The sequence below is a fragment of the Lactuca serriola genome, chromosome 6 (genome assembly GCF_051521515.1).
Source record: "Lactuca serriola cultivar US96UC23 chromosome 6, Lser_US96UC23_V15, whole genome shotgun sequence".
Taxonomy (NCBI): Eukaryota; Viridiplantae; Streptophyta; class Magnoliopsida; order Asterales; family Asteraceae; genus Lactuca; species Lactuca serriola.
In genome coordinates, this window is record NC_136413.1 from 60999121 (window position 1) to 61021656 (window position 22536).

A 22536-nucleotide genomic window follows, 5' to 3' on the forward strand; every position below is an offset into this window, starting at 1 on the left:
CAAGGTCACTCCTTTCGAAGCACTATACGGGCGTAGGTGTAGATCACCGTTATGTTGGGCTGAGGTGGGCGATACCCAGCTAGCAAAAGCACTAACATCGGACAAGGCGCTAAAGGGACCAGAGATCATTCGTGAAACCACAGAAAAGATCGTTCAAATCAGAGCTCGATTACAAGCATCGCGCGACCGACAAAAGAGCTACGCCGATAAACGGTGAAAGCCCTTAGAATTTCAGGTCGGGGATCGAGTACTGTTAAAAGTCTCACCTTGGAAAGGAGTCATTCGTTTCGGGAAACGGGGAAAACTGAACCCACGATACATTGGACCTTTCGAAATCGTCGCCCGAATAGGTCCAGTGGCGTACAAACTGCAACTACCCGCCGAGCTAAACAATGTACACCCCATGTTCCATGTCTCTAATCTAAAGAAGTACCTATCAGATGAAACACTTGTCATTCCCCTTGACGAGAGTGAAATCAATGAGAATCTCCTGTTCGTTGAAGAACCGGTCGAAATTATGGACAGGGAGGTGAAGCATACTAAGAAAAGGCGCATCCCGATCGTGAAAGTACGGTGGAACGCGAAGCGTGGGCCAGAATTCACGTGGGAACACGAAGATCAAATGAAGAAAAATTACCCTCACCTATTCTAGCATTCTCAAATCTAGCTTTCAAAAGAATTTCGGGACGAAATTCCCTCTAACGGAGGGATGATGTCACAATCAGGAATTTTGTGCCTGGTAACCACATTACTTAAGTCAAATTATGAATCCAAAAACACTCTCAAGAACACACCATAAATCCCTTCACTTTCCCTTCAAAAATTTCGAGATTCAAGGGCTTTGCAAGGAGGATTCTTCACAAAAATCATCATCTAGGTAAGTTGATGCTTGGATCCACACTCTAGACTCCTTGTTCTATCCAAAAATCTCTTCTTAACTCATATGAAATCATGATCTTGTATCTTAGAACCCCCTAAATTCGAGATCTTCCAAGAAAAGGTTGCTAGGGACGAAATAGCAACAAACTCTTCTCTTTTCTTCTTCAAATCGAAACCACAACTCAAGGTGAGCTTTATACCCCCTATTTTTCGGTTTTTATAAGTTTTTTTTTGGGGGGGGGGAATACAATCAAATGTGTAGATCTATGAGTATATGTATGCTTTGTGTGATTTCTATGCTTAGATATGTTCTTATGTGATCGTGGTGTTGGTCCTAGTCAAAAAGAGCTTAAAAACCGAGATCTACAATGTGTTGGATGAAATAAGTATAACATATGTTATTTCAAACAAATCAATTCTAGAAAAATAACCAAGTTGGTTAATATGAACATCTTTGGGCTTAAAACCCATTTTTGGGCTCAAAACGCTAAAAATATAAAACTAAAGGGCCCAAAAGGAAAAAATACAAATTCTGAGGGTTGAGATGAGTCAAAACAGTTTCAAAAATGTATTTTCTGAAAATTTACTCTTTTGAAGGATTAAAATGTGAATTTTTAAACATAATGGGCCAAAAATGAACTTTTCGGCCCAATAAAGCCCAAATTGCGAGATTTTTAATTTAGAGGGGCTGAAACTGCACTTTTCTATCAAACAGGGAACTACTAGTGTACCAAGTCCATTTCAAGGGTTAAAAATACTTTTCAAATTTAAAAGGGACCAAAGATGCAAAAATTTTCCATTTTGGGTCAAAATTGTAAAAATTACGAAAATAGAGGTTTCAGCCGAGTAAACTTCATTTTGAGGGACTAAAACTGTTTTTCAAGTAAATTTGAACTGAAAAATACCTTTTCAACAAGTTTTGATACTAAAGTGTCAAGAAAAATGGTTTAAGGACTAAAACGGAAATTCTTTTATATAAAGGGTTAAAAGTGTAAATTTATCCAAGAAGGAGCTGCGAAAAAAAAAAGAAAAATTCTAATGTTTTAAACAATAAATCCTTTATGATAAAATACTAGTACCACGACTACCGGCGAAATATAATACACCTTCAACACCAAAATCGTTACCAAACGAATTGATTTGGTCTCGAATCAATAACGATTCAAAAATCAATACACAACGATACTTCAATACACATGCGGAAATTTCGGGAAGTCAATACACACGTGGGAATTCACCAAACGTCGATACACCATCTTTGGGCCCGAAAGTTTCTAATCGTGCTTGTTGGGCCTAGCTAGCCCAATGACATGATCTTTAGGCCCGAAGGAAACGCGGTTACATGTTGTTGGGTCTCATATGACCTAATTCCGTGTAAAGGGACTTTCAATGGATTTTGTGCTGTTGGGCCCCAAGGGTCCTTTGGTACTGCTAGCAAATTCAAGAATTCAAATGCGAGTCGGGCCAAGGGCCTTTCGCATTCACAATAACCTTGAACGACTTATGGAAATAACGGGGGTTCGCACCCTCTTTTCTCCTCGGTTGTGGGGCTATGAGAAGTCAGGGTGGTTGGATTAAGTGAGTAGTACGGATGACGCCTAAGGGACCGTTTGTATAGTTGTAAACTAGTCATTTTCATTAATGCGTGTTTATAACAATTCACAATCCATAATTAATCGAATGTCGCCTGCAATTATCGAATACACACGTCACAACGGTATAACAAAATATAAAATGCGTAATTCAAAGTATTAGGAAAACATCGAGTTTTCCTAGGGATTTCAACACATACACCTACGAGATGTATACCAATTCTAACAATTTTTCACATTTATAGAAACAAACAAGCATACTTACGGATCTTCACACTTTTTATACGATACTCTTTTCAGAAAATATCGGATTTTTTGGTGATTTTCAAAACAATACAAAACATTATGTTTCAAACATTACTTATGAACTCACCAACATTTCATATGTTGAAGTTTTTCAAAATACTTGTATTCTCAGGTAACAGGTAAATCAAAGGGAATAAGGTACTCAGTGATGTCTTGTTGTTTGTTTAACTAGTATCGAACAATCTACTTTTTGGGAATGTAATGTTTTGAAACAATGTACTAAATGTAAACACTACCAGTTGTACTATTTCAATGCATGGTGATGAATGATGTTATGTTTCATGTATATTCACTGTGATGGTATTCAATTGAGTCACAACATCCCTCGGACGTTTCTGCCGTCTGGTTCGAGGGTGTGACATATTTATACTGGTGCTGCTAGGGTTTCAACCAAAACCCTAATGGACAACTTAGGCCTTAAGCAATCTAAGGAAGCTTTTGGAAGAGGACCCTTATGGCCCAAATTAGGATGGACATATCCCTAATTTCGTCCATGCCTAGTCCATGACGCTCCTCTGCCCAATATTCAACTATCACACATTTGACAGTTTAAGCCCCCTTTATTTAATAAATGTCTTTTAGTCACATAATTAACTCTTAATTACTTCCTGTCTAATATTAATGAAACTATATGATTTCTCCTTTAATATATTATTCATATAATATATTAATAAACCATAGTAACCTCTCTCTCTTCACAAATCACCCTGTCAAGTTGCTCTAATGAAGGCAACCCAAAAGGACCATGCACAACCGGGTCAAGTACTTACCAAATATAGTTACGGGCTTAGACACTAATCCAAAAGTCTCCCACTTGGATAAGTCTAGTAACTATAAATGCTAATACAATCCTATTAGCAATCATAGCTCTCAAAGACGTTGTCGAACTCTAATCTCATCAATAACCTGTCCTTTAGATAAGGGATCGTATATTCCTCTGTTCTAGATATCGTGCGGAAAATTACATGGAACACAGTCATACTTATTGTCCAGCAATTTGTTTCTCGATCTATGACTCGTCTGACATAGAACTTAATTGAACACATCAATTCAGTCCTGACTGGGCCCATCACATAAGTCAAACTAAATCATCGAGGGGCCCAGATATTGCTTTTAACCCTCTTAGGATAAAAGGAATAGATAAACTTCGACTTATATGCATTTACCATCCACATATTAAATCATGCACAACAATGCGTTTTATAACATCAAGTTACTGATGCGTTTACACATTATCAATGCACAACCAATTTGCAAACGACAAACCGTATATCTAAGTTTTAAGACCATATGATATTATCGTCTTGCAATCACTCGTGATAAATTCCATGAAGTGATACCAGCAAGCACGGGTCTAATCCAATGCTCAAATCAAATTCATAAGCACTCATGAACGTTGTAGCAAACTTTTGCTATGTTAAATACACTTTAGTCAATCTACACGCCAATTCATGACAGTCTTCTTTCATACCTACTTCCAACATATGAACGACTGTGGACTGTTCGAATAATCTTATTATTCAGGAAGTCAAAACATGAAAAATGAAACAATAGTTAAATAATTAACATAAGACGGTAACTTTACTTATAAATAATAATCCTTTATTTATTCATCAAATGTCAATTACATTTATCTATTACACATTTCAAACTATCTGATCTAAACTAATACTGTCCTTCAGCCCAATTCTCCTAACTTGCTGCAAGTGTTTAACCCTACTCAGTCCCTTCGTAAGGGGATCTGTTGGGTTATCCTGCGACGATACCCTCTTCGCTACGAGGAGTCCCTCTTCCACCCGATGTCGAATAAAGTGATACTTTATGTTCCTTGGTCAAGGCAACAACTCATTCGTTATCGCAGATTATCTCAGTAGGCTCCTTTATGGCTGGCACAACTCCAAGGTCTTCAATGAAGTTCTTCAACTATATTGCCTCCTTTTTTGCTTCGCTCGCCGCTATATACTCTGATTCGCACGTTGAATCAACTACGGTCTCCTGCTTGGAACTTTTCCAAGTCACTTCTCCTCCATTAAGGGTAAAGACCCAGCCCGACTGCGAACGGTAGTTGTCCCCGTCGGTCTGAAAACTCGCGTCACTGTACCCTCGCACCTTTAAGTCATCACTCCCACCGAGGACTAGAAACCATTCCTTGGTCCTCCGAAAGTACTTCAGAATGTTCTTGACTGCGGTCCAATGTGCTTTGCCAGGGTTCCCTTGATGTCTGCTGATCATGCTCAAAGCGAAGGCCATATCAGGGCGAGTACAAGTCATAGCATACATAATCGATCCAACTGTGGAAGCGTATGGTACTAGGCTCATTTCTGCTATCTCGACTTCGGTACTCGGACTTTGAGTCTTACTCAACTTGGCATTACTTTGGATCGGTAACTCCCCTTTCTTGGAATTCTCCATACTAAAATGTTTTAGTACCTTGTCCAAGTAAGTATTCTGACTAAGTCCTATTAGTCTTTTACTCATTTCTCTCACTATCCTTATTCCCAGAATATAGGCAGCCTCTCCGAGGTCCTTCATATCGAAACAATTCCCAAGCCAGGACTTGACTTCCTGCAGTGTCGGGACGTCGTTTCCTATGAGTAGTATGTCATGGACATACAATACGAGGACGCTTACTTTACTCCCACTGGATTTGACATATACACATGATGATGGGTTTTGGTCATAAGACATCCTATGTGCTCATACAAACCCTAATGCTTGGATCTAGGTTTCTCTATTTTACATGCAAGTTATCCAAGACTATAAACCCTAATTCTAGCATACAAGTAATCATATTAACATGGGAATAAGCTTATAGTGTTACCTTGATTGTTATGTAGCAATAACAATCCCTAATCTCCTTGTATTGACTTTGGAAGGCTTAGAGTCACAAGTGTCACTCCTCTAATGGTTCACAAACACCATAAGCAAGAGGATGAAGAGGAGAGAGGATGGAGGCTACCAAAATGTGTGGAAACCCTAACAAGAAGCTTAGCCACGTTTTTGAGCCTTAAGGGTACTATATATAGTGAGGCTATTAGGGTTATCTAACAACGAAACCCTAATATGGATGCTTAAGCCCTAAGCAACCCATAGACTCCTTTAATTAAGGCCTTGGACGAATTTCTAATGGGTTTCCCCATAGAATTCGTCCACCCCTTAATTCAAGGCAATCCATGGCCCAAATTGCAATTATCTTATAATTACAATTCCAGTCCCTTAAGTTTAATTAATCTCTTTTAGTCACAAAACTAATTACCAATTAATTCTTGACTAATATTAATTAAACAATATGATTTCTCCTTTAATATATTATTCCCATAATATATTAATAAATCATATTTAATCCTTTCTCTCCATAATTCATCCTATCAAGTTGCTTTGATGAAGGCAACCCAAAAGGACCATGCACTATCGGGTCAAGTACATACCAAAATAGTTATGGACTTAGACACTAATCCAACAGTCTCCCACTTGGATAAGTCTAACAACTATTCTGCGTATGACTTCAGATCCCGATCGGCAATCGTAGCTTTCCAAAGCCGCTGTCAACTCTGATCATATCAGATACGCGTGTCCTTAGATAAGGGATCATATATTCCTCCATTCTAGATATCATATGAGATATGATTTCAAATCATTCTCGTTGTACTACTTCTCGATTTTTGATTTATGTCGATAGACTAATTGAACAAATCAAATTAGCCCTAGCCCGGCTGAGCATTTACGTATGTCATCACTAAACCATCGAGGGGCCCAAAGATATCGCTTTTATCCTACTTTGGATAAAAGGAACGGATAAACTTTGATACAATGCTCGCTCGCACTTACTCACCAAATTACACACAATAATATGTTTTATAACACCAAGTTACTAGAGCGTTTACATATTATCAATGTGCAACCGATTCGCAAGATACAACTCACACATCTCGGTTTCAAGAATATAAGATGTTGTCGTCTCACTAATCACTCTTGATACAATCCATGGAGTGATCCAAGTGAGCGTGGGTTTGATCCAATGCTCAAATCATATTCATAAGCACTCATGAACGTTGCAGCAAACATTTGCTTATGTCTAATGCTCTTTAGACAATTCACACAACAATTCACGACAGTCTTCATTCATATCTACTTCCAACATATGAACGACTGTGGCCCGTTCGAATAATTCGATTATTCTTAATAAACTCAATTATTCTGGAAGTCAAAACATGCAAGGTGAAACACAAGAATAATACTAATCCCATATGGCCTCAAACTTTTGAGTATAAATGAAACTCCTTTTATTACTCATTATTTGTCGTTTCGGGTAATCAACTTCTTATTTGAATTATTACACTTGTCCCATGCTCTTAGCATGCACAAAATGTTTACCTATGATTCTTACTTTTGTGAAATAGACAAATTGAACACATTTCCAATCATTCTCATTTCACAACTCCAAATCCATTTTCATAAGTGTAAGAATATCAAATTCTCGCTACTTATAGAATATACTAGATTCTAACACTTTATGCAATGATCCTTTCGTAATGTTACTGCACCAAAGTCACAAATACTATTGCCAATGATATTACAAAGTTCTCTATTGGAGATTGTTACAAGACAATTCCATAGACGTGATGTCTCTCACTCAAAGTACATTCCTTTGAGCATCCTTTTGCATAAAAGTTTCTAATCTAGTCATATATTTTCAATATTTACTTCCCAATATAGATACATTTCCATACTTTCAATATGACAACTTATTCTTAATAGAATCTTATCTATTCATAATAATGTCGATATAGTCCATCTAATATGGAAACATTTCCATAATTTTCATATGACAACTTATTCTTAATAGAATCTTTTCTATTCATAATAATGTCAATATGGTTCATTCAATACCATGCTTCCAACTACTCACAAGCAACCAATCCTCATCGAACTTTGGATTGTCCTTTGATAGTTGTTTAATTATTTTAGTCAAAACCAATTCTAGTCCCTTTTCCCTCTAAATGCGCTAGACATTTGGAAAATTTTAGAATGTTCAAACATTAAAACATTTGCAATCGATCCTATACCCGAAGCGTATGGGACACGAAGCACAATGTTTTATTTGCTATGTTCTCAAAATTCGAATTGTGAAGAGGAATGTTGTAATCATAATCGAAATTTTAAGAACACACTATGTACTTTTGACTAAATCTATTAACATTTCTCAACCTAAGCCTTTAGATTTGAAATGAAGCATAATATTCTCTCCCTTAATTATAGCAAAACAACTTTATTATCCTTACGACTTTGCAAAGAATGACTCTTGTTTTCTATAATTAATATTGCCAACTTGCAATACGTGCCTTAATAATCATCCAATCATAACTTTTATGCTCCCACTATCATGATGATTACTATAAAACATAACACATACACTCCCACTAGCTTCGACATGTATTCAAAACATTTTAACTTCCAGAAAAACAATACTTATTTAATTTCTTAAGTCCATGTTTCTAATACTTAATGCTTTGATAATCTTTTATCAAGGCCTCTTAAGCTTATACACCTTTGCCTTAGGTAGTTCATATGTTTGTCTAAACAATTAATACTAATTGTCAAACCTCACAATTCAAATCATGGAAAGGGATACCGTAACCATAATTGAATTCGAGAATGCAATTTTACAATCACTATCTTCTTAAAATCTTTCTTAGTGAAAGCATTTTCTCACAATCATTTTCATGAAGGAGGAAATCTTATGACACTTAGATTTTAAATGGTGTATGTGTTCCTATCCATGTGAATTTGTAAAAACCAAGGTTTACGACAAATTCAAACTCATATGGACCGAACTTTCTTAATCTTGCTTTCTTGCCTTATGGTAGCACAACTGCCCACCATGTCTTCCAAGTAGTTAAGTAGCTCACCTTTTCCTATCAATGAACCTTTCATTGATTAAGGTGCTTTGCCTTTTATGCGTTCAAAATGAGAACTCATAGGACTCACATGCATAATTAACTCAATTGGAATGGCATAGAAATGATGTCAACACGATAGGTTGTAAACCTCAACTCGTGTGCTAGTGATGACCGTTAAGGTTTATTTGATTTGTTCTTGAAACCTTTCAAGACCATTGAGACTCCCACTGACTCCTTGACATATAAGATTCTTTTGTCAATAAACATTTCTTGACAACCAAATATTCAAGAGTTAGTGTAGCTTTTATCAAAACACTTCATAAACTTATCCTACTTGGTCTTTGTCTTATCCAAGACATCACAACTTTCCACATTTGATGAATGTTATAAACCTTTAATAATTTTCACTCATTGTCACAATCTTAACTTTAAGACTTGTTATGGAACGAAGTATGATAGACTTCTTGATTTAACCATTTCTTCAATCCTTGATCTCTCTTGTTAGACATACAATTGTACTAAGATTCACTTAGAGGATCAATTAAGATATGGTTCTTAATCATTAAGACCTATCATAAAGCATAAAAGCTACTCTCCCCTCTTCTTAGAATGGAGAAACTCTTATCTTTCTGCCTACTTGATTCTTCTTATTCATTTTGCTATTGATTTAAACCTTTTTAATCAATTCCGAATTACACTTAGTCTCGTAAGTATAATCACATTTACTAAACTTTTAGTAAATCATGACGAATATCTTGTTACTATTATGGTGAACTTGATCAACACACAACTTTGTGTACTCGATCTCCTAGTCCTTCACTTGACACCTTGTCAACGAATTAGTCTAATTTCCAAATATGAAATATCTCATTCATCATGCAACCAAGTTGCGTGATTCCAAATTTCTGTCCAATTGAAACTTTGGGCGATGAGAAACTCTCCCTATTTGGTAAATTCTTGACATTTCCATAAATAACATAACTAAGAATCATATCCATTCGTTGTAGAAATATTCAAACATCAATTTTCATAACGATTTCATTGCAAGGATATAAACAAATAAATAAATGAGTCAAACAAAATTTATTTTATTTATAAAAGCAGCGGAAATATTTGTCCTTACAATGCAAAATCCATTGAAAACTATGTAAAAGGAAAATTTCTAACAATTCTATGATAACTATCTAAGCTCAAAATCTAATCTTCAAGTCCAAGTGATCAAGATCCATCTCTTTGTGAGTAGATTCATCTTGCTTTCTCAACAAGCTTCCTTTCTTTTCACCGATCCTGCAAAACACTCAAATGCAATCTGATTACATCATGTATTAAGAATCAATGAATAGGAACTTAACGGAGTTAGATAGTGGATTTTACTTGAAGCGCAGTCATACTTTTGACTCTCCCATCTCTTAGATCTCTTAGGTAAACAGGGCAACTTCGTCTCCAATGCCCCTTCTCTTGGCAATAAAAGCAAATCGACTCTCTTGGAACAGCACATGGAACTACTTCAGACATTGCCTTTTTCTTATGATTAAACATTTTGATCATAGCAAGTCTTTCGTTGCCATTGTCTATATCCATAAAGGTCTTGAAGGCAGATTCACCAATCAACTTTGCTTTTTCTATTGCGCCAAACCATTGTTGATTCAGCAGTAATAAGCATATAGGTGAGATCTAAAAGGGTCATGTCGTGGTTCATCATATAGTACTCTCTTACGAACTCACTACACGAGTTAGGAAGTGACTGAAGAACCCAATCAACAGCCATCTCCTCACTGACAACAGATCCCATCATTCTTAATCTATCAATGTGTGACTTCATCCCTAGGACGTGTGCACACACCGACTTTCCTTCTTTATGTTTACTTGCCAAAAGGGCTTGATTGATATTGAACCTTTCAATTTTTCGATCTTGTGGTTTAGGGAGAACAATTGGAGGAGGAGGAAGTGAAGCATGATTTCTTGTTCCTCGATCGAATCGTGGAATATCATCTTCATGTGGAATGCTTGTTCCAGGGGATTTGGGAAGACCATAGTTGTCGAACTTTGACATCTAAAAAACGGGAGAAAATGAATTCAAGTTAGTTGATTTACTGAGTCCTTGGTAAATCACCCAAATGAAATTCCAAGGCTAGGACCCAACACAATATGCTACAACCTAGAAAAGGGATGCCGTAATCTAGTTGCAGAATATTTGAAGGTAAGTGAATGACGATTCACTAATTTCCACCATGAAAAAACGAAAAATTAATTTAAGTTTTAAATCTATGAAAACTCCTAGATCCTTTGAGATTCATTGAACATTTCAATGGCATGTTTAAATCTCGATATGCCCCTCTTGTTTGTGACTGGGATGCCGAGGATCACAAAGCGGGTGTGAATAACCATGCAAACTACATGGTGCCCTCACATGTTATAGTCACCTATTCGATGTGCCGGTAAACCACACACGCTCCACCGAACTATGACAAACATTGAGTCACCCTTTGCTACCTTTGCTTAGAACCATTTAGTGTGCCGGTAAACCACACACGCTCCACTAACGTCTTCGCAAGGGCACAAAGTGTAATTTCATGGAATTGCATCAATTCACTTTTGCCTAACTAACCAAGATTGGGAATTTGAAAAACATTTAGTTACTTTTGTACTTCATTATACTTATAATGGAAGATTTGGTCCTATCCTACCCGTTCGGCTAACGACCCTCCACTAGTCAAGAGTGCGGTGGGTAAGAGTGGATACCCATTCAATCGCCATATTATAGGCAATTTCCTTAAACACCCCTTATAGACCAGCTTCGTGAATGAGGCCTACTAACGGTAAGACTGACTTTTACTCATACATATATATAATGTTAGACTTTTAATGTTATATATATAGTATAAGGTGTATTTTATAACTTTTAAAATACTATGTGGTTAACTTTAACAATTACACTTTTAATTCAATTAAATGGTAAACCAAAACTATTATGGATTTATTAAACCTCTTTTAATTATACACCTTAATTAATTAATAAAACCATAAGGGAGTGATTTGAACTTTTCAAAACAAAAACTAGGGTTTTAGAATTTAACATTCCTAATTAACTTTTAATCAACTTTTAAATTCCAAAACTTGAGGACAAATTTTGAAACCTTTTTCAAAACATTAGGGTTTCAACTATTTAAATTTCAAAACAACAAAACTTTTGGGTTCAAATTTAAACTATAAAACCTAAAGGGCAAAATATGAAACTTTTCATAACAACAAGGATCAAATAACAAATAATTCAAATTAACATTTAATCACATAATTATCCATATTTGATTTATTTAATGATTTCTTGCAAAACAATTTATCAATTTACTCAAAATAATTAATCAATTATCTTATAAGGAAACAATTATCTTATTAATTGATAAATATCTTCAATTAGATCAAAATTATGGTCAAATATATCATATAATCGGATTAATATTGATCTAACATGATAAGGTAACTATCCCAATGCAAAAATAGCAAGAAAACCCGAGATAAGCTCCAACTGACGAGTTGACTCGTCGAGTCAAGCCTGGACTCGTCGAGTCACCTTGGACTCGGCGAGTTTAGCTATGGACTCGGCGAGTCCAGACTACAGAAACCCAAAAAACGAATTTTTAGATATACAATGCATCAATACAATTGAAATCAAGCTAGGCTCTGATACCACTGATGGGTTTTGGTCATAAGACATCCTATGTTCTCATACAAACCCTAATGCTTGGATCTAGGTTTCTCTATTGTACATGCAAGTTATCCAAGACTATAAACCCTAATTCTAGCATACAAGTAATCATATTAACATGAGAATAAGTTTATAGTGTTACCTTGATTGTTATGTAGCAATAACAATCCCTAATCTCCTTGTATTGACTTTGGAAGGCTTAGAGTCACAAGTGTCACTCCTCTAATGGTTCACAAACACCATAAGCAAGAGGATGAAGAAGAGAGAGGATGGAGGCTACCAAAACGTGTGGAAACCCTAACAAGAAGCTTAGCCACGTTTTTGAGCCTTAAGGGTACTATATATAGTGAGGATATTAGGGTTATCTAACAAGAAAACCGTAATATGGATGCTTAAGCCCTAAGCAACCCATAGACTCCTTTAATTAAGGCCTTGGACGAATTTCTAATGGGTTTACCCATAGAATTCGTCCACCCCTTAATTCAAGGCAATCCATGGCCCAAATTGCAATTATCTTATAATTACAATTCCAGTCCCTTAAGTTTAATTAATCTCTTTTAGTCACAAAACTAATTACCAATTAATTCTTGACTAATATTAATTAAACAATATGATTTCTCCTTTAATATATTATTCCCATAATATATTAATAAATCATATTTAATCCTTTCTCTCCATAATTCATCCTATCAAGTTGTTTTGATGAAGGCAACCCAAAAGGACCATGCACTATCGGGTCAAATACATACCAAAATACTAATCCAACACATGATTCATCCTCGCTTCGCAGAAAACCAAACTCTTTGACTTTCTCGTTGAAACAAAGATTCCATCTGCGAGACACTTGTTTTAGTCCATAAATGGACCTTCGTGGGCAAGTGTTTGACTTGTGCCAATGTGAAAGTAGAATATCAAAAGCCCTCAGGTTTGCTTCAGCAACCGAAAATACCTTAGTGGAAGTGGGAAATGATCACCATGGATTTTATCACCAAATTACCCAGATCTCCGAGTGAGCACGACGCCATTTGGGTAATTGTCGATCGGTTAACTAAATCCGCCCATTTCCTGCCAATCAAAGAAAACTTCATGATGGAGAAACTCACACGAATATACCTTCGAGACGTAGTTCGCTTTCATGGTCTACTTGTATCCATTATCTCTGACCGAGATAGCAGGTTTACCTCGAGATTTTGGCAATCACTACAGAAGGATCTTGGAACTAAGTTGGATATGAGCACGGCTTATCATCCGTAGACTGATGGACAGAGTGAAAAAACAATTTAGACATTGGGAGATATGTTGAGAGCCTGCATCATCGACTTCAGCGTGTCATCATACACTCATCTTCCTTTGATTGAATTTTCCTACAACAACAGCTACCATACCAGCATCAAGGTTGCGCCGTTTGAAGCCCTCTGTGGTTGTAAGTACAGATCCCTCCGTGCTAGGCTAAAGTGGGTGACACGCAGCTAGTCAAGGGTCAAGTCCCTGATAGCACTCTCACTGGTCTTGAAATTATCCGAGAGAAGACTGAAAAGATCGTGCAAATCCGAGAACGACTGAAAGCCTCTCGAAATAGACAAAAGAGCTACGCCGATAAGAGACGAAAACACCTGGAATTCCAGGTCGGTGACCACGTCCTTCTGAAGGTCTCGCCCTGGAGAGGCATGATACGTTTCGGAAAACGTGGAAAGTTAAACCGAAGGTACATTGGACCATTTCAGATCCTAGCTAGGATCGGTCCCGTAGCGTACAAACTACGGTTACCGCGAGAACTCAGCAACGTCCATCCTGTCTTCCACATGTTGAACCTAAAGAAGTGTCTGTCCGACGAGAGACTTGTGATTCCTCTCGACGAGATTGAATTGGACGAGGGTCTACACTTCGTGGAAGAACCTGTCGAAATCATGGATCGGGAAGTCAAGCGTACGAAACAAAGTCGCATTCCCATAGTTATTTGTTAATTTTTGATGCTATTTAAGGGTTGATTTAAGTGTTCTAAGCTTGTATATAACCAAGGTTGAGTTTAGGAATGAGTCAGAGTGTTGACTAGTGAGAAAATCGGGCCATACACACCTCTTGGAGGAGTGTACGGCCGTACACATGGGTGTGCGGCCGCACACCCACTCCCTTGGCAGCACACTCACTTTTGGGCAGCACTCTCACCCCTATATAAAGGGTAGACTCCTTTCCTTTCTTTCATTTGACACCTTGGCAACACACAACACATTTGCTCTCAAGTTTCTTCAACCGCAAACTCTTCAAAGCTTCAAAAACGTGAGTAATCTATCCCTTAGCTTGTTGTACTAGAAGGACCACTTTATCTAAGCCTTGATTCATCAAAGTTCATCATGTTCTTCATCATATGAAGGAGTACGGCCGCACACCTTCATAAGGGTGGTCGTACACTCCTAGATCATCCTACAAAGTGAGAGTTTGATTTCCATATTCGAGATATACATGCCCCTAGCCGTGTGGTACCTTGGAAATGGCATTTTGGATGTTTTTGTGTGGGGTGTACGACCGCACACACCTGTGTACGGCCACACACACCCTTGTGCGGCAGCACACTCCAAGTGTGTGGCAACACACCCAAGTGTGCGACCACACACTCATTCTAGAACCACAAACACACTTCTAGGACCCCTAACTTGCACTACAACTGAGTATAGGCCTAGGACACTTCATGGATTGCAAGTATGGACCTTGAAACACCCCAAGAACACCTTCCATCATGGGTGTACGGCCGCACACCCCTTGGGCCGCACACCCATGGCCGCACACACCTTAAAGGTGGCCATACACTCACCTAATGCAATCCTTTAAGGTCCTAACACTTGGTGCAAGTAGTCCCAAGTTCCTAGAGTGGTCCTCCATCACATTTGGTGGTGAAATACCTTCATTTGACTCCTTTATGTATCATTGCTTGTTAATTAGGATCAAAACGTGTTCAAGACTTCACTTAAACACCCAACTTTTCGTGTCGATCCTTCATTCAAATCACCCGAGGTGAGTTCATAACCCTACGTTTTTCCGAGTTTTCATGTTTTCAGGAGGGATACAAGCAAAAGTACAAGGAAACTTGTACTCATAATATATTATTTTGTTTAAGATAGTTATACCTTCAACATGCTTTTAATACGGAAAAACAGTTTTACCAAACGATTAAGAAATCAACTCGTAGAAACAATTTTCAAAACTAGAAAAATGAACTTGTGAATCATGTAGTAAAATGTATTATTTTATAGAGGATTCATGCAAATCATAAACAGGATTTTCAGTATTATTACTTGTAAATTTGTTAGTCTAAGTTGAAGACATGTCCTTGGTAACACTCCCACATAATCAGAGTGTAGGACTAGCACTTATGACTAGAATCTCTTGGAGGGAGAGCGTGACTATTGTGTATAGATCTATATGGGACTGACTATCCCGCACCTCGCTGCTAGCTACAGTGAGACCGACAGACCGACAGGTCTACGGGTGACAAAGTCATAAAGGATATTGGCCCCCATACGTGCCATATCAAGTTAATGTATGGTTATAAAACTCACAATCTAGATAGCAGAGATTTACCTTTGTAATAATGAATCAAGTGAACTAACCTCAAAGTAATAACCGATAGATTACTGAAGGGTATTACTAATAATACCTTCAGGACTTAGTTGATTACGGTTTTCTTTCATTTAGTTTTATTTATGTAATAAGGCTAATATACCTCTCTGGGTGTAACCAGGGTTTTTAAAAGAAAACTGCTTTTTGAGTATGGTAGATACTTGCACACCTCAGTATGGAACGGATAATCAATCATCAACCTTTAGGGAAAATATAGGATTTTCCCGGGATAACCCGACTCTTAAAAAAAATAGATTGTTTAACATGTAATCAATGGATATTCATATTCCTTCCACGACACCTTGGATTGTACATACCTTGTATGAATCTGGAAGTCATGGAAGGAATGAGTTTTCAAACACGTTTTTCATAAGAAAATATAGGATTTTCTTGAGGAACACTTTTCGAACGAATAAAAGAACTTTTTCCACCAAAACTAAATGCTTATGAACTCACCAGCTTTATGCTGATATTCTTTCAAAACTGCTTGTATTCTCAGGGAATCAATAGACAAGTACTTTTTCGATTAGAGGAGCCAGAGCAATAAGAGTCATGTTTTCTATATTTTACATACTTTTGATGTATTTAAAAACAAGTTTCAAACTGATGTAAACACTTTTCATATTTGTATTCAATGTTTTGGTTGTGTTTACTATGCTTGCTATACCAATGTTGTGATACTACGCATGACGTCCTCCACCCCGGAACGTTTCCGCCATCACGGTTTCGGGGTGTGACAGTTCACAAGGTGTATTTTCTAGAGACATGGAAAAAGGCTTATTCTTTTAAGGTGGAGCCAATTAAGGGGAGATCCATGTGGCCCAAAAGTGAATGTCCCACAAAGCTAATCCCTCCTCCACATCGCACTCAGGTGGGAAGGCCTAAGAAAAAAAGAAGACAAAGTGAGGGTGAAAGGTTAAGCAAAAAGCAGAGGGCAAGTCAAGATGATGGACTGAATGCTACACAAGAAGGAGGTTCCCAAAAACCAATAAATGATGGAGTGTAGAAGCTATCAAGGAAGCATATCAGTGTTACTTGTAGCAAATGCAAGAACAAGGGACACAACTTTAGGACCTATAAAGGGCAAGGTGGGAATCAGTCCAAGAAGTAATGTGTCATGCATACATGGGGTTTTCTGTGATTTTGGCTGGTTATGAAAACTTGGTTGTTATGTTTATAATATTTTGTTGAAAACTTTTGGTTGGTTGTTATGAAAACTTGGTTGTTATCTTAGGTATGGTAATGTGTCCCTTTTGGTCATGTTTAGAATCTTTGGTTGTTATGTTTAGAAACTTTGGTTGTTATATTACAAATCATAATGAAATGCGCATTTTGGTTATGTACAATTGGTTCTAATATATACATTTTGGTAATACATTCTTCCCATTTCTATTCATATGTTAATTCTGATACATTCATACCATTTTCGTAAAACATTCATTACACTTATATCATAAAATTGTACATATATCATTAACATCATAAGTCACTACAAACATGATCACATAAAATTACAACAAAATGACCAAAACACCCTTCACAGTATACCCCTACACAAACCAAATACAGAAGAAGATAATCACAAAAAAAAAAAAAAAAAAAAAAACCAACTTCCAAACAGGTACGTTTTCAGCTTCAAATTGTCATCCTTCAATGCTTTGCAATTTGCGACCAACATGTTGTTCTTACATATCAGTCCATTGCATTGATCCTTTAGCATGTTCATACTTCTAACCAACTCATTGCACCGTTCCTGCACTGAATTCAAATTTCTTAGCAGACCAGGTATGATGGCTTTAGACCTAGCACACATTGGGGGATCAAGCCACCCGATAAACCCACAAATGGAATCATTCATAGGGCATGCAAAAAAGCTCCTTCCTGGATTCAGAGGGGTCCAAGACATTTTCACCACAACAACTTTTCCACAAAAACATAGAACCATTGTTGTACCAAAGCTCAAGAAGAAGAAGGGTAGAAAAAAAGAGACGTTGGGGAACGTTGGGAAAGAAGATCGCAGGAAGTGGGAGTATTTAAAAGGAATCAAGCCAAAAAACGGTTATGCAAAAATGGTCCCTAACATATGAAATGACGAATTTACTCTCACGTGTGAGGCACATGAGGGGGCTTAACACATCCTACTTAACGGGAGTTAACTCCAGGGACCACAACCACATACAACCCACTCCAAAAGGACCATGGATCCAAAAAACTCATGGTTTTGACTAAAACCCCAAAATTTTGCATACCGTAGGGACCATTTTTGCAATTTTGTCTTTTATTAATTATACTATGTTCTAATTAAAGGGATTGATATTTTTAAGTGTGGATTTAATCATGTTTATATAATTTATATTTAATATACATAATATCCACAATAGATTATTCTATTGTTCTTTATAATCTAAAATAAATATACAATTAATTCTTGAATTAAACATATTATATAACAAATCCAAGATTTTTTTTTTAAATATTTTGTATATTAATATTATAATTAAAACACATTATACTTTCTAGAAAAAGATTTCCATTGTTGATCCTAAGTCCAAACCCATTTTGACTATACTTTCAAGACTAAAATTGCAAATTAATTTGGTCCCTGGGTTTATCTTTTTTTAGTTTAGGTCCAAAAAGATAGTTTTTTTTTTTTTTTTCAAATTTTGTCCCTATTTCAGGGTTTTGTAACACTTTTGATCCCTGTTCCATGTAAACTAACTAGTAACTACACCTATCCTCTTAATTTGCTTATGGAATCATCTCTTAGGATACGATTACAGATAAAAAGATTCAACAAATTAAAACTACATTCAAATCATCAGCCAGGTTAGAATGTATGAGGCAAGATTATTGTAAAACATTGCCTCCATCAGCAAGAGTTGGATTTACTGTAAGTAAATTATTCCATCAATTTACAATGTTGCCATTCTGACCATCTTTTGACTTGTTTGGTGACAGATCCATGGCTTGCATATGCACCTGTGAAGAACAATCCTGATGATGATGCTGCAAAGGTACTATACAGATTTATTAACACAATATTCCAAGGAGTATTTAAATTAATTACTTTATATAAAAATGATAGGTGCCTAACACTTCTGGAGAAACAGCAGTTTACAGATCTAATAGCGTGATTCTAAAGAAAGGTCAGACAAACTAATTTGATAATTATCTAGATATATAAGAGTTATTTACAGTTTTGGTCCCTGGGTATAGCTGGTTTTTTTTCAAATTTGGTCCCAAAAGTTTTCTCTTGTAAGTTATGTCGCTATTTGACGTTTTTGGTAATTTACCAAGTAAAATTATCATAGTTTTGTATGACCAAAATTGCAAAAATCAGCTATACCCAGAAGACAAAAATGTTGCAAGAACCTAAAATAAGGACTAAATTACTAATAGAACTTTTTGGGACCAAAATTTTAATTTACTATAAAATTAATAATCATAGAGTAGATTACATTTTTGGTCCTTTAGTATAGCTTATTTTCTGCAATTTTGGTCTTTAGTTTATGTTTTTGTAATGTTTTTGGTCTGTGTCATAATTAAAATGAATCTTTTGGTCCCTAACTATAGTTGATTTTTTTTTCGATTTTGGTCCCAAAAATATACTCATTTTACTTGGAATAGGGACCAACAACATTACAAAAACCTCCAATAAGCACCAAACGACAAAGAGAAAACCTTTTGGGACAAACATTGTCAAAACTAGTTATGCTCAAGGGCCAAAATGTAATTTACTCTAATAGAATAATCTAATTTTTTTTTCTTCAGGCAGGTGTTAAGATAAATGATCCAGCTTTAAAGGTGTTTAATGGCCAAGAGGTGGAGGTTTGGTCACGTGTTGTGTGGAAGCCAAAATGGGCTGTTACATTTTCTGATGTTAAGAGGAAAGTCAAAGGAAACAACAACTCTGTTTCATAATGCTCTTATTGAAGATTTGTCACTGGATGGAACCCTAGTTATCGATTCAGTTGGTGATGCTGAGGTATGTTAGAAATAGCAACATGCTTTCATTTCTTCCTATTACATCATTGTACTTTAAAGTACATTGCCTGAATAAGAAACATTGAAACTATGATGTTATAATTGTAGTTTAGCCCAACACCATATTTTTGTTTTTTGTCAGGTGAAAGTGGGATGAGCTGTGCAAAATAAAGGTTGGGGAATTGAAAGTGTTGATAAAGAGAATAGTGGATTGCCAGAGGAAGTAAGGATTAGGGGTTTTAAAATAAACAAAATGGAGGACTTGGAAAAATGCTACAGTGAATCAGGGAAGCACTGATTGAAGCCTTGAGGCAAAAATCTTTGCACATTTTATATCCATATCAACTTAGGTTATGTTTGGCACACCACAACTAGCTTACTTTTTTTATTTCATGTCTGTGGGGCATCCCTGTGGCGCTGATATGGTGTTGATGTTGACTTTTTTTATTTAATTCTAGTTTATTTGATTTTAAATTAATATAAAATAATTAACATTTATATTATATTTTAATAAAACACTTAAAATTGAAATTACTCTTGAAAAAAAAAAAATAGAGAACCATTGCCTTCACCAACATCATCTTCATGATTTCATCACCCCAAAGTACTTCATCTTCTTCACAAAACATTCGTTTCAGATTTGATTTTTGTTCTTATTTATTTATTTATTTAGGGATGAAGATGAAGGTAACTGCAGGTGGTGGGATAGATATGAAGACGACAATGATGACAAGTTAATGAAGATGGTATGATGGTATCTATGGTTGCTGTTGTTTGTTTGATTTTAATTTCCCTCACCATCAACTCTAAAATTGCAAAAAGAAAAAAACAAACAAACAAAAAAACAAAACAAACAAACAAACTAACTAAACCCTAATACAGGTTTCTTGCATTTGATGAGGGAAGGTTGCATATCCAAAATTTCATATATGCATTCAAACATTGAGTTTCCAATGGTTCATATATTTGGATTATCCTTTTTTATTTTTGGTTTTTGAAAATTTTTCTTCACGATTTTATAATCGTTCGGATATTTGGATTAAACAATTGGAGAGACTTTATAGATGTATATTTCTAGCCCATTATAAATATCATATTATCTTGTATTATTTTTTCTGTTTGCATTTTTTTAGTAAATTTGTAGCCTTTATTATATTTGAATTGGACAATTAGTGTCTCTAAGAGATGTATAGTTTTAGTGGATTTTTTCTTTTACTAAATGACAAATGAAGGAAAGAGGATAAAAAGATAAGTGAGGTTGAAGGAGGGTTGATAGTAAAGGAGTAAACATTATGTTCTAATTGCGTATTTTAAGGTATACTGGAAAAATTAGCTATAATCAAGGAATAAAATGTTACAATAACCTCAAATAAGGACCAAAATTGCAAGATGGAAAAATAAGCTATAATCATTGGTCCCTATTCAAAGTAAACGAGTAAACATATGTCCCTGTTCAAAGTAAAATAAGTATAGTTTTATGGCAAAAATTGGAAAAAATAAGATATAACTGGGGATTAAAATAGTCATTTTGCTTGGAACAATGACACAAAATGTTACAATAACCTCAAATAAGGACCAAAAATGCTAAGATTATCTGATGTTAAAAGGAAAATCAAAGGAAACAACTCTGTTCCTCAAAAATGTACTTTGGTCATTAAAGGTCGTAATGTTCTTATTGAAGATTTGTCACTGGATGGAACCCTAGTTAATCGATTCAGCTGATGATGCTGAGGTGTATGCCTTCTCACACGATACCTAAGAACACAAAAGATAGTTTGCAGCCATTTGCCCACCATATGAGTAGAAAATAGAATATCATACGAAGTAAAAACTCAAAACTATCTATAAAGGAACTAACTAAATTTTTCTGCATCGCTTTTTAATTTAGAATCATCACATGATTCTCATAATTTACAACCTTGGATAAAGATTTCACGGTTAAATTTGGAACATTAGTAAGTCATATATGTTCCATCTTTTAGGAGGAAATGGGTAAAAAGTGCAATTTCAAATGGTATCTATTACCTTTTAATCTCAAACTTTACTTTCTGAAAAACTTGTTCATCTATAGTCATCCAGGGACCATGTGCTGCAGATACAATAGAGAACTCAATAATCTCTCTTCTAATAAAAGACTCTTTTACTTGCCACTTGTCATCTTTTTAAACCCAAAACATACCATCACTCTTTTAGACCCTCTACGTTATGTTTTCCCGCTCATGGATTTTCCTCTCAATTGGGTGTTTCAATCAATCCATAATTAATCTTCAAAATCTTCAATCATATCTCGCCCCAAAATTCGTTCCTTTGAATCAGTCTACAATTTAATTTCAAAATCCCTTACCTCATTTGGTTGTAAAATACATAAAACCTACTTTTTCTCCATCTCGATCTCGGTTGCTACAAAATTCGAGGCAAAGCAGTTGCCCATGGCTGGCCCTTCCCTTCCCTTCCCTTCACATTCACTGCAACCTCGATCCAGGTACGCTTCATTGACCCTAAGTTACAGTCTACGAACCTCTCTTCATCCTTCATTTTCTTTGAATGAATCTGA

At 36.0% G+C, this 22536-nt stretch overlaps 1 pseudogene; it reads left to right on the plus strand.

The window, feature by feature from the left end:
- The window catches only part of LOC145059818 (UDP-sugar pyrophosphorylase-like), a 258394-nt pseudogene extending 238114 nt beyond the window's left edge, over positions 1–20280 (plus strand).
- Positions 20281–22536: the final 2256 nt, after the last annotated feature.